The 13,232-nt window shown below is 39.6% G+C and overlaps 1 non-coding gene across 1 annotated transcript; it reads right to left on the reverse strand.

The window, feature by feature from the left end:
• Window positions 1–1,797: 1,797 nt before the first annotated feature.
• LOC149829941 (small nucleolar RNA R71) lies at window positions 1,798–1,900 on the reverse strand. Its single transcript, XR_016433973.1, has one exon. It is a non-coding gene; the product is annotated as a small nucleolar RNA R71 (small nucleolar RNA).
• Between the last annotated feature and the right edge of the window lie 11,332 nt (window positions 1,901–13,232).

The raw sequence follows: 13,232 nt of genomic DNA on the forward strand, positions 1-13,232 counted from the left end.
TTTGGTCTGATTTTTAAGCGTTTTGCGAAAACCGCTTTTTCTGGATTTTAAATTACAGGACTGGCGATATCCTAATTTTTCTCAGATTTGAAACGCTTATATCTGGAGTTCCCGATACTGTTTTTCAATTCTGTAAAAACTGTCGTTTTGTTCAATCTGTCAGTTGCAGAACAGAACAAATTTCGGGAAAATCGGACCTCGTTTGCCCTGTCAAACAGTGGTTTTCCGATAACCTGTCAGAATGCTATTTTACACTAGTTAGGGGCAGTTTCGTAATTTTCTTAATTTCGGCCTTTTAGATTTGTTTTTAGTAGTTTCTGCATTTTAGGAGTTGCATCATCATCATACAGCATTAGTAGAGTTAAATTGAGTAATTTTAGCATTAATTTAGTATTTTAGTTAATTTTTGCTTGATAAATAGTATTTGCTTTACAATTTTCGTAAAATTAGAACTAGTCTTAGTTATTGTTTTCGTTATTCGAATAGAAAACTAACTTTGTATTTTTCTGCATTTTTAGGTTGAAAAACATATTTAGTGTCCAGGGATATTGTCCAAGTGAGAAGATTCTTTAAGTGGCGAAACGACGGAAATACCCTTGGTGTGGAGCAGAAGACTGATTGCTTGTGTACTTTTCTTTTAGTGTTTAATTGCAGTTGTATTAACTTTGTAATTGTAGGTTGACATTTGGCATTAATAAATTGAATTTTATAGAAATATTGTGTTTAATTCCCGTTCCCTGAGGATCGACCCGTACTTACCACTTTGTGGAAAGTCGGTTTTTATATTTTTTGGTTGACGATTTTCCAAAGTTTTATTGAAAATAATTGTTTTAAAAAGAGTATTCCAAAATATCAACCAAATTTTGGCGCCGTTGCCGGGGAATGGCGAATTAATTACTTTATTTCTTAGAGTTTAATTTATTATTATTTTGTTTTAGTTAGTTAATTAGTTGTTTTCTTTTTAGTTAGTAGGATTAGTAAGTGAATATAGGATTAACACAGTTAGTAAATATAGGATTCACATATTGTTCTTTTTAGGATTCACTTAATTATCATTCTGCAAGGAGCGATTAGACAGGTGGGTTTTAGAAAAACATAGTTTGTGATTTCCTGTATTTATTTGTTTTAGCATTTTAGAATAGTTTACTTTGTTATTTAATTATTTAGTATAGAATTCTGACGTAGCTATATAGCATATTTATTTGTTTTTAGTTACTGTTTTTTTGTTTAATTACATGTTAGTATCTGTGCTAGTTTAATTTTTTAGTTGGTCGTTTGCTTACATCTGGTCTTAGTACCAGTGTATGCAGGGTCGACGAGGTCTAGGAACCCCATTACACCCATTTGTTGACAACCCAGAGAGAATTTTACATTCTCATCGAAGTTCGGCAACAATGGCTGACATGGATCCTCCACCTCCACCCCCAGTTCTTTCACGCCCTCTGCGGGAATACTTCATTCCCACAGACTATGTTCAGGCATCCTGCATTCGGAGACCCGATGTAGGAGCGCCACATTATGAGATTAAGGCCAGCATTATTCAAATGCTTCCATCCTTTTATGGCCTTAGTCATGAGGATCCCTACCGACACTTAGATGAATTCCTCGAAATCTGTTCTACTGTTAAGATACAGAATTTCGATGATGATGCGTTGAGGTTGACTCTATTCCCTTTTTCATTGAAGGACAAAGCCAAGTATTGGCTAAAGTCCTTAGATTCTGTAGAAATAGAGTCCTGGGATCAGTTGCAACAGGAGTTTCTTCGGAAATACTTTCCCATTGGTCGCACGAACCAATATCGTAGAGCCATCACTAGCTTTTCAGAGCTAGATGGTGAGCGCTTTCATGAGACCTGGGAGAGAATGAAGGATCTCCTCAGGAAATGCCCCCATCATCAGGTGCCGAAATGGCAACTGGTGCAGAGTTTCTATGATGGATTGTCTGACAAGAATCGTCAGATGATCGACTCTTCATGCGGTGGGACATTCATGCTGAAGAGCGAGGACGAAGCATGGAGGCTATTTGATACATTGGCCGAGAATTCACTCCACCATGCTTCGAGCTCTCATTCTGATAGAGCCACACCCAGCATTCAGAAGAAAGCTGGCGTTCTTGAGATTGGTCCAGCTACTGCACTGCAGTGTAAAGTAGACATGATTGCTCAGAAGCTGGACCAGCTTCTCTCAGGACCATCCACTACACAGCAGGTGTGTACTCTTTGTGCCAGTCCGGCACACGAGATCACTGAGTGCCCTTCGGCAGCTCAGTACCCTGAATTTGTTCAAGAACAAGTTCAGGCAGCTCAGGGTTACGTCAGACCGCCAAATAACCCATTTTCATCGACATATAATCCGGGTTGGCGTAACCATCCCAATTTTTCTTGGAAGAATCCACAGTCTTCTATACAGATGCCTTCTTCCTCTCAGCCAGTTCGGCAGTCATCTTTTACTCAGCCATTTCAAAGACCGAACTATTCTCAGTCTTCTTCTTCTTCAGTTCCTTCCCCGATTCAGCAGGAGTCTGCCCCGCAGACATCTTTTGAGGAGAGACTTCTCCAGGCATTTCAAGAGGTGAAAACCTCTAATCAGAATGCCTTCGAGAAGTGTAGCCAGATTTTGAGCTCACATACGCAGTCCATTGCGAAGTTAGAGTCGCAAATGGGACAGTTAGCTGAGGCTATTAGTAGGAGACCCGAGGGTACATTGCCGAGTCAGGCTGTCATGAACCCGAAGGGTAAGGACCAAATGACTGGAGGCCTATTTCATACTGAGACACAGCAGCAGGCTAAATCAGTTATGGCCTTGAGAAGTGGACGTGAGTATCACGTCGAGAGCAGAGAGCGAGAGAGTAGAGAGAAGATAGAGGAGCCAGAGACCATTGTTTCACCTACGTCGGCTCAATCATCATCCCCATCCCCATCATCACCTTCATCATCTTTATCCTCAGAGAAGAAGAAGGATAGGAGTGAGCCTTCTCGCAAAGAGGAGGAGCCAGCAGAGTATATTCCCCCACCACCCTATCCCAAAGCATTAGAGTCTCCTGGTTATAGAGGGAAGCAAGGTACGAAGATCCAGGACATGCTTGATATCTTCAAGCACGTACAGATCAACCTACCTTTGCTCGATGCTATTCAGCAGGTGCCGGCTTATGCCAAATTTCTGAAGGAGCTATGTACGCAAAAGAGGAAATCCAGAGAGCGAATTCCTAACAGGGTCCATCTGACTGAGCAGGTGAGTTCAGTACTTCAGCATCAGACACCACCAAAGCTCAAGGACCCTGGAGCCCCTATCATTGCTTGTACTATAGGGAACATCCGGATAGAACGCGCATTGCTCGATCTTGGAGCAAGCGTGAACATTCTGCCCGGATATTTCTTTGATTCTTTCGGGCTAGGTGAGATGAGATCGACTCCGATTACACTTCAACTGGCAGATCGTTCCGTCAAGGTACCGAGAGGTGTCTTGGAGGACGTGCTAGTTAAAGTGGATGACTTTTATTTTCCAGTCGATTTCATTATCCTTGATATGGAAGGAGTAGACAGCCAGCACCAGACTCCGATTATTTTAGGCAGACCATTCTTGGCGACTGCCAATGCGTGCATCAACTGTAGGACCGGAGCCATGGATCTCTCATTCGGCAATAGGAAGGTAAAGCTGAATATTTTCAATGCCGCGATGGGACCAGCAGGAGACATGGACTGCTTTCATGTAGACATTGCACAGGAGTTAGTGGAGGAGCAGCCCGAGTTGTACATTACCGAGGATTCTTTAGATTTGTACCATATAGAGAAGAATAGCGGTGTAGATAGTGTAGATGTGTCTAGAGTGTCGTCGGAGAGACCACCTTGGGGAGCAGTCAGGGAACCTCTTCCACCACTTGCGGAGACCCCCGCCAAATCGTCGATCGAGTCGCCTCCGAAACTTGAGTTGAAACCCTTACCGGATTCACTCAAGTATGCATACCTCGGAGATGATGAGACTCTGCCTGTGATCATCTCGTCCTTGCTCACTGAGGAACAGGAACAGAGATTGCTGACTATTCTTCGAGAGCACAAGGCAGCGATTGGATGGGGAGTAGCGGATCTAAAGGGGATTGATCCTTCATTCTGCATGCATAGGATCCATTGTAATGAGGAAATCAAGCCATTTAGGGATATGCAGAGAAGGCTAAATCCCAACATGAAGGAAGTGGTGAAGAAAGAGGTGGTGAAGTGGTTGGATGCCGGAATCATTTACCCTATTTCTGATAGTCAGTGGGTCAGTCCGATTCAAGTTGTGCCGAAGAAGTCAGGACTCACTGTGGTTGAGAATGAGAAGGGTGAGAGAATTCCGATGAGGACCACTACAGGATGGCGAGTCTGCATCGATTATAGGAAGTTGAATGTGGCAACTAGGAAAGATCATTTCCCATTGCCATTCATTGATCAGATCTTAGAGCGACTCGCAGGACAGAGCTACTACTGCTTTCTAGACGGATATTCAGGATACAATCAGGTAGCTGTCCATCCTGACGACCAAGAGAAGACCACGTTTACATGTCCTTATGGCACCTTCGCATTTAGACGTATGCCTTTTGGGCTTTGTAATGCCCCGGCTACTTTTCAGAGGTGCATGCTTGCTATCTTCTCGGACATGATTGATGATGTGATGGAAGTTTTTATGGACGACTTTTCTGTGTATGGCTCTTCTTTTGAAGATTGCCTCCACAAACTTGCTCGAGTACTGAGTAGGTGTGTGGAGACCAATCTCGTCCTGAGTTGGGAAAAGAGCCATTTTATGGTTCAGGAGGGGATTGTACTTGGACACATTGTGTCCAAGCGTGGTATTGAGGTTGACAGAGCGAAGGTGGAATCCATTTCTCGTTTGACTCCACCCACCTCTGTGAGGCAGATTCGATCATTTTTAGGGCATGCGGGATTTTACAGGCGGTTCATAAAAGATTTCAGCAAAATCTCTCGACCGCTTTGCACGTTATTGGAGAAAGACCAGCCCTTTGTTTTCGGTGAGGATTGTATGAAGGCCTTTGAGATTCTCAAAGAGGCCTTGATTACTGCACCTATTTTGAGACCTCCAGATTGGACTCTCCCATTTGAGATTATGTGCGATGCTTCTGATTATGCTATGGGGGCCATTCTAGGACAACGCATTGATAGGAAGCCCTATGTGATCTACTATGTGAGTAGAACTCTGTCTGATGCACAGATGAATTATACTACGACAGAGAAGGAACTACTTGCGGTAGTTTTCGCATTGGATAAATTTAGGTCCTATTTACTCGGTTCGAAGGTGGTTGTCTATTCTGATCATTCTGCATTGAAATATTTGTTGAATAAGAAAGACACCAAACCGGGATTAATTCGTTGGGTCCTATTACTACAGGAGTTTGATCTCGAGATTCGAGATAAGAAGGGAAGCGAGAATGTAGTAGCATACCATCTTTCCAGACTGATCGTGGAGACCACGCAGGATCAGAGACCGATCAATGATTCTTTCCCCGACGAGCAGATCATGTCAGTCAGTACATCGCAGTTACCCTGGTTTGCAGATATTGTGAACTATCTGGTTTCGAGGCAGATACCTGAGCATTGGAACAAGAATGAGCGTGAGAGGTTCCTATCTCAGGTGAGGCACTATTATTGGGATGAACCGGAGTTGTTCAAATACTGTGCAGATCAGATCATTAGGAGATGCGTTCCGGAGGAGGAATACCAATCCATTTTGAATTTTTCCCATTCGTTAGCCTGTGGAGGGCATTTTAGTAGTAGGAAGACGGCTGCAAAGGTTTTGCAGTCAGGATTTTATTGGCCCACACTCCACAGGGACGCTCATGAGTTCTGTAGGCGATGCCTGCGATGTCAGCAGATTGGAAACATGTCCAAGAGGGACATGATGCCCTTGCTGCCGATTTTGATAGTCGAAATTTTTGATGTTTGGGGCATTGATTTCATGGGACCATTTCCGCCCTCATTCGGAAATTTATATATTCTGGTGGCGGTTGATTATGTGTCCAAGTGGGTCGAGGCTGTGGCAACCAAGACCAATGATCACAGAGTAGTGCTTAAGTTCATTAAGCACAACATTTTCAGTCGTTTTGGAGTGCCACGTGCGATGATTAGCGATGGTGGCAAGCATTTTAGGAATGTTCAGATAGCTTCTCTGCTGAGAAGATATTCTGTCAATCATAGATTCACCACTCCATATCATCCGCAGACTAGTGGACAGGTTGAAGTGTCCAATAGGGAGATTAAGCGAATTTTAGAAAAGACAGTTCGTCCGGACCGCAAGGATTGGTCCCAGCGCTTAGATGATGCACTTTGGGCATATAGAACTGCATTCAAGACTCCCATTGGCATGTCTCCGTATCGCCTTGTATTCGGGAAAGCATGCCATCTTCCTGTCGAGCTAGAGCATAGAGCGTACTGGGCTATAAAGAAATTGAATTTTGACCTCACCCAGGCTGGCAAAGAGAGAGCACTGCAGCTCTCAGAATTAGAGGAACTCAGGAATGATGCTTATGAGAATGCCAAATTATACAAAGCTCGCACTAAAGCATTTCATGATAAGTATATTGTCAGAAAAGTGTTTGAGCCAGATCAGAAAGTGTGGCTATACAATTCTCGTTTACATTTATTCCCAGGGAAGTTAAGATCGAGATGGATAGGTCCATACATTGTAAAAGAAGTATTTCCCCATGGAGCAGTGACATTATTCGATCCTATGACCCAAGGTACATTCAAAGTAAATGGGCAAAGACTGAAGCCATTCATTTCAGATGCCTTACAGGATGGTGAGTGTGAGATAGTGCATCTCACGAAGGCATGAAGATTCGACCAGAGGGATGTATTATATGTACATTATTTATTTTTCATTTCAGAGTTTTTATTTATTTAGTAGTTCATTTCACATGTGCTAATTTGTGTTTTGATGTATGCAGGATGAACTTAACAATTAGTGTATCAATTACCAGGTACAGAGAAGAGTTTTCAAAGAATTCAAGAATCAGAGGAAAATCAACTTCAAAAGCTCAGAGCAAATCAGGTTGTATCTATCCTTTCTCCCATATTTTTGTTAGTGTCTTTTAGCGTGCATGTGCATTACATTTTTTTTTCATTTTGTATGACACTAGAGACAGTGTCATTCAAGCATGGGGGGGTGGTTTAGATGCATGCACACAAAAATACACAAAAAATTTTTTTGTATGACTGGTAATCAAAGTAGGCATTTAAGAACAAAGTGTAGCATATATGATTGTTTTTGGCATAATCTAACAGTTTAAAAATTTTTAAGCCCCATAAATTTTTTTTTCTGAACTGAATCAAATATAGTAGTTGTTTATGAGATAATTCAAAGAAAAGATAGTATTTGATTGTTAGAAAATTTTGAATCACTTTTGTATAAGTATGCACAGTATGTTTTGTGAAAGAAATAAGCAATGGAAAGATGTGTTTGAAAAATGAGTTTAAAAGAATAGAGTTACGTTTAGTTGTTGATGTCTTCGTGAATCCTAGTAGTAGAACTCAGACACGAGATGAAGTGTTTGAGTATCTTAACGAAAAGGATAACGAAGGAGATCATCTCTTGTCTAAGTCGATATCTGTGGCCTTTGTAGTTCGAGTAAGTAGAATCTGAAGGGTGTTTTACATCTGGTGCCCCAAAGCCAGCTGGTTTGGGAGCCACCGGTTCGAAAGCTTGTTACATGGACTGCATAGAAAGCCTAAGAGATAGAGACATTGCACATGACAAGAGGAAGACTATACGTAAACTATTAGAATAGAAGGTCTAGTGACTCGAGCAATTAAGTCCGAGGGATACTCTGTATCTAGTGCCCTAAGGTCGGCCGACTTGGGAGTCACTGACCCAAAGCTCGCTACACGGGTCACGAAAACTGACTATTCGAAATAGTGCTCATATGAGAAGAATGCGCAAGAGATCAAAAGTTGAAAATGAAAGAAAAAGAATGTGCTGAATGAGAAAATTTTCATTGCTTAAGTATATATGTGCATTACTGTGCAGAAAATATACAAGTGAGAATAAATGAGTAAAACATGAGAATACTTGACTTTCGGAGAAAAATCATGAACTAGCTACAATATTAGAAAAGTGAAGGAAAAGAATTTTTACTGTGGAGGCATGAGATTTTTAAACTTGTTTTGAGAATGTCAATTACATGAAATATTTGTTACAACTGCATTCTTAAGAGCCTAATATTTTTGAAAGATCATCCTTGCATTTTATTGATGTTTGTGGGTAGCATCGCTGCAAACCCTCACGAGACCTTACTCGTCCACTAGTGTAAGCTAGGGGTTTAAAGGGCTTGTTGCATACGCTAAATGCAACCGTGATTCCTACGAAAGTGAGGTAGTATTATGCATTCATGCTTAGCATTTCTTGTCTTCAGTGCATATCATGATTAGGGTTTGTTAAGGGACTAACAAACATTCAAGCATGGGGGTATTTGATGATGCATGAAATGCACATCATGTAAACAAGTTTTTCATGCGTTTTGTATCAAGTTTAAGGTTTTAAACCCATGTTTAGATGTGTTTTGATAGTAAGGGGCTATGGTTCGAATTTCAAAAAAATCGGAGTTAAAATGAGAGAGTTATGGCTATTTCAGTGTTTGGGCACGGATTTCGAGGTGGATCGGATCCATATCCGACCCAATTAGGTCAATTAGACCTTGGATCAACTCTTAGAAAGCCCAAAACCCAACCCACACACCTATCCATACCCATTTCAAAAAGTTTTTCTAAACCCCCCCCAGAAAGTGGCGCCTAGCAATATTTTATTTTTTAACACTCTTTCTGAAAAATGTCAAAACTATAAATAGTTTTTTTTCAAGAACCCTAGGCGTCTTTGGCTGTGTTTGGACGCCCCCCTACAGTGACTCTACAGCAGCAGCTCCTTCCTCTCCATCTTCCCCAAGTGTTGGCCATTGAAGATCGACCTATGCTTGATTTTCAAGCATATTTTCAAGCTTTCTGTGGTTTCTTTTCCTTTCTTTCTTATTCCTTGCTGTCTTTTCACCATTTTTCTGTACTTTTGCAGGTGTAGCAGAGGTGGAGACCATTAACCTTGGGCGGGAGTGCGCAACACACCACCAAGGTGAGCCGGCCCTACCTCCATCCGGCTTTCTACACCCTCCGATCGCGAATCGGCTCACATGCCATCATCGGTGGATCTCCAACGTGTAGCAGCTGCAATAGGTGCCGTTTTTGGTGAAGTACAACATCCTTGAACTGTAGAAGACGTCTACATCCAGCCACGGTCCGCTCTTCTTCACCCCCCCGGTCGTCGGATCTTCCAAAAGGTAGGTCTTCTTCTTCCTTCTCTTCTAGATAAAACCGATTTGTGTGTGTGGTTTTTATTTTGTTATTTTCTGTATGTTTCTTGTTTTTCTTTTTATTTCAACCTTAGAATAGCATGCGTGCACAGACCAGCACGTTAGATTAGGTTTTCTTTCATTGGTTGTGTATTCGATTTATGTTTTTCCATCGTTTTTATCTAAAACGTGCAAATCGGCAAGAGGCTTTTCTAGTCGATTTGGGTTTTTGTTTCCAGCGTGTTATAGGTGTTTTCTTTTTAGAAAATCTCAGACACAAATTTCATTTTGATTCATTTTAGTCGTTAGGTTTATTTGTGTGTTGTTTTTGCTTGAAAAGAAGAAAAATCGGCTAGACTTTTTCTAGCCGATTCTTGATTTTCACAAAAAAAATAATTCTTTGTTTTGATATTTTTGTTTCGTCCAGTATGTGTATTGTGTTGCTTTGCTGAAAATCTCATTAGAAAATTTCATTTTAGTTCATTTTATTCGTGGGTTGTGCTTGTGTCTTGTTTTGATGTTATTTTAAAAAAAAGAAAAAAAATCGGCTAGGATTATTCTAGCCAATCTTTGTATTTTTGTTAAATGCATGTATTGATGTTGGTAAACCGTGTAGTTGCGTGTGTTTTAGGTGTTAACAGCAGTATATAGTTGTGTTAGTCATTTCATTGTTTTAGGATTGATTTAATTAGTTGTTTTAATCAATTTTTCGTTTTTGTGTTTTGAGTCTATTGTTGAAAATTATAAAAATCAAGTTTTCTTTTTTTTTTTTCATGTTTTTAATTCCAGCATAGTGCTGTTCTTGTTAGCCTTGGTGTAATTAGGAGTCCTTTGTATTATTCTCTAATTTAGTTTTATCAAATTAGTGGTTATTTAGTTTTATTGCTTTTTGTTAATTTATAATTTTATTTTTTATTTTCGTGTGGTTCTTCTTCTTCCCCAAGGTGGGGTGGCAGCCATTAGAGCTCCCCTGGAGCTCTTGGTCGATTTTTTTTAGCAAGTCTTAATGGTCATTAGTTGAGTTAGGAAGGTGTCTAGGTTCAATGTATTAGGTCTTCCTTTTCTAGCCGTTTTTAGAGGTTAACTAAGTAGGTTTTGATAATTAGGTTAACATTAACTCCTAGGAAATCGATTTTCCATTTAAGTCCTTTTATTCCCTAGGTAGAATTAAGTCTATTAGTTTAGAAAGTAGGATCCATTAAAGTTGGCGATTTTTGAGAAGGGAGGTAATTAAAGTAATTGAAAATTGGAAAGCTTTTGGAAAAAGGAGATTCTTCAAAAATCGTGTGAGGCATTTAAGGAAGATTTGAATTTTGAATGTGCATTAAAGGAGTTACTCCTTAACTTTGGAAAGTGTTTTGCAATTAAACCAAAATTCCAATCTAGGTTACACGATTTCCATAGAGCATTAAAAGCATTTTAATTCCATCTTGAAAAGCAAAAATCGTGGATTTCTAGATTGGCCTTTTCAGATTTCCAAAAAGGCATTAAAGGCAATTAAGGAGTGTAACCCCCTCTTTAAATGGGGCGATTTTTGAGAATCCAAAGCATTTCAAAGTTTGAACATTGGTAATTATTACATTCCTTTTTCCAACCTCCTCCATTAAAATCGTGAACTTTGGTTACTACTTTAGTCTAGACCTAACCTAGTCAAACCGAGCCTAGGTCGAGTCAACCCCTCGTCTACACCCCCTTTGAGTCTAGTCAAAACCTAGCCTAGCCCAAGTCAAAGCCTAAACCGCACTTAGGTCAAGTCTAAGACCAAAGCCCAACCTTAGTCAAGCTTAGTGGAGTCAACCTTAACCTAAGTTAGGTCAACCTAGTCTACCTAACCTATCTAAGTCAAACCTAGTTGAGTCCAACTTAGTTCAAGCCTACCTAAACCGAGTCCATTGGAGTCAACCGAACCTAGTTGACTAAGGAAACTCAAAACCGAACCCATCTAGACTAAACCAACCTTCGTTGACTAAGTCAACCCTCAACCGAGTCCAACCTAGTCTTAGTAACCTAACCAAGTCAAAACCTAACCCTAGTCGAGTCCTAGTCCAACCCAAGGTCGAGTCAACCTTAGCCAAACCCGAACCTAGCTAAGTTAAGATAGAGCCTAGTTGAGTCAACCATAGTCACATTCCAAAGGCTGCAACCCATGGTTCGTTAGTGGTCTCTTCTCCTTTATATTTCAGTCATCTTGTCTTTAGAATAGTTAGTTTAGTTATTTATGTAATCATTTTAGTTAGATTTTATCATTGGTTGATTGAATGTGTGGTTGTTAATGTCTTTTTACTATTAATAGTTTAGTTAGCATAGTCGTATCTAGTTTATGTGTATTGCATGTCTTATGCATATAGTTACTTTCTTGCATTAGTATTTTAGGGACATTTACATCATTAGCTCATTCAAGGCAAAGTCATGAAATGCATATCATTTGTCATTTAGATCTCATTTAGTTTAATCATAGTCAATATCAGCATATATTATGTCATATAGAAGTATTTAAGTCTGCATTATAGTTAGATTACGTTCATAGTGTTTAAAATAGATTCATATAGTGAATAGTGCATTGAAATAAAAACCAGATTTTTGCCCTATCGCACTAGCATTATTTTCTGTGCATAAACTCTGTGTTTTACAAAAAATTTTCGTCTATTCACTTTATTGACGTGTTATTTAACTGCAGACCAAATTTCAGCTCATTCGGAGTTGAGTTGGTCTGATTTTTAAGCGTTTTGCGAAAACCGCTTTTTCTGGATTTTAAATTACAGGACTGGCGATATCCTGATTTTTCTCAGATTTGAAACGCTTATATCTGGAGTTCCCGATACTGTTAATCAATTCTGTAAAAACTGTCGTTTTGTTCAATCTGTCAGTTGCAGAACAGAACAAATTTCGGGAAAATCGGACCTCGTTTGCCCTGTCAAACAGTGGTTTTCCGATAACCTGTCAGAATGCTATTTTACACTAGTTAGGGGCAGTTTCGTAATTTTCTTAATTTCGGCCTTTTAGATTTGTTTTTAGTAGTTTCTGCATTTTAGGAGTTGCATCATCATCATACAGCATTAGTAGAGTTAAATTGAGTAATTTTAGCATTAATTTAGTATTTTAGTTAATTTTTGCTTGATAAATAGTATTTGCTTTACAATTTTCGTAAAATTAGAACTAGTCTTAGTTATTGTTTTCGTTATTCGAATAGAAAACTAACTTTGTATTTTTCTGCATTTTTAGGTTGAAAAACATATTTAGTGTCCAGGGATATTGTCCAAGTGAGAAGATTCTTTAAGTGGCGAAACGACGGAAATACCCTTGGTGTGGAGCAGAAGACTGATTGCTTGTTTACTTTTCTTTTAGTGTTTAATTGCAGTTGTATTAACTTTGTAATTGTAGGTTGACATTTGGCATTAATAAATTGAATTTTATAGAAATATTGTGTTTAATTCCCGTTCCCTGAGGATCGACCCGTACTTACCACTTTGTGGAAAGTCGGTTTTTATATTTTTTGGTTGACGATTTTCCAAAGTTTTATTGAAAATAATTGTTTTAAAAAGAGTATTCCAAAATATCAACCATGTGTCAACCACGTATGAAAGCATAGTGAATGCAATATTCACACTGAAGTATGCAAGTTAATCATTTCATATTATGCAACTGCCTCTGTTGTTTATGCTTGTGCAAAAGATAGAAACATACACTTCGCACTTGGCACATCCTGACACTGTTACTGAGTAGTGCGTACCTTGAAAAGGTACATTGCTTGAGGCATTAGTAAGTGCACCACGTGCACTTACTACAAGAAAGAAAAAGAATAAAGATAGGGTATGAATAATGAAATGACTTGTTATGGGCTCAGTTGGAGTCCTTGGGCAATGACCCTTGCTTAAAGAGATGGACTCTTGTGTGATATACCCTAAACAGAA

The sequence above is a fragment of the Nuphar pumila genome, chromosome 8, assembly GCF_984573655.1.
Source record: "Nuphar pumila chromosome 8, dmNupPumi1.hap1.1, whole genome shotgun sequence".
Classification (NCBI taxonomy): domain Eukaryota; kingdom Viridiplantae; phylum Streptophyta; class Magnoliopsida; order Nymphaeales; family Nymphaeaceae; genus Nuphar; species Nuphar pumila.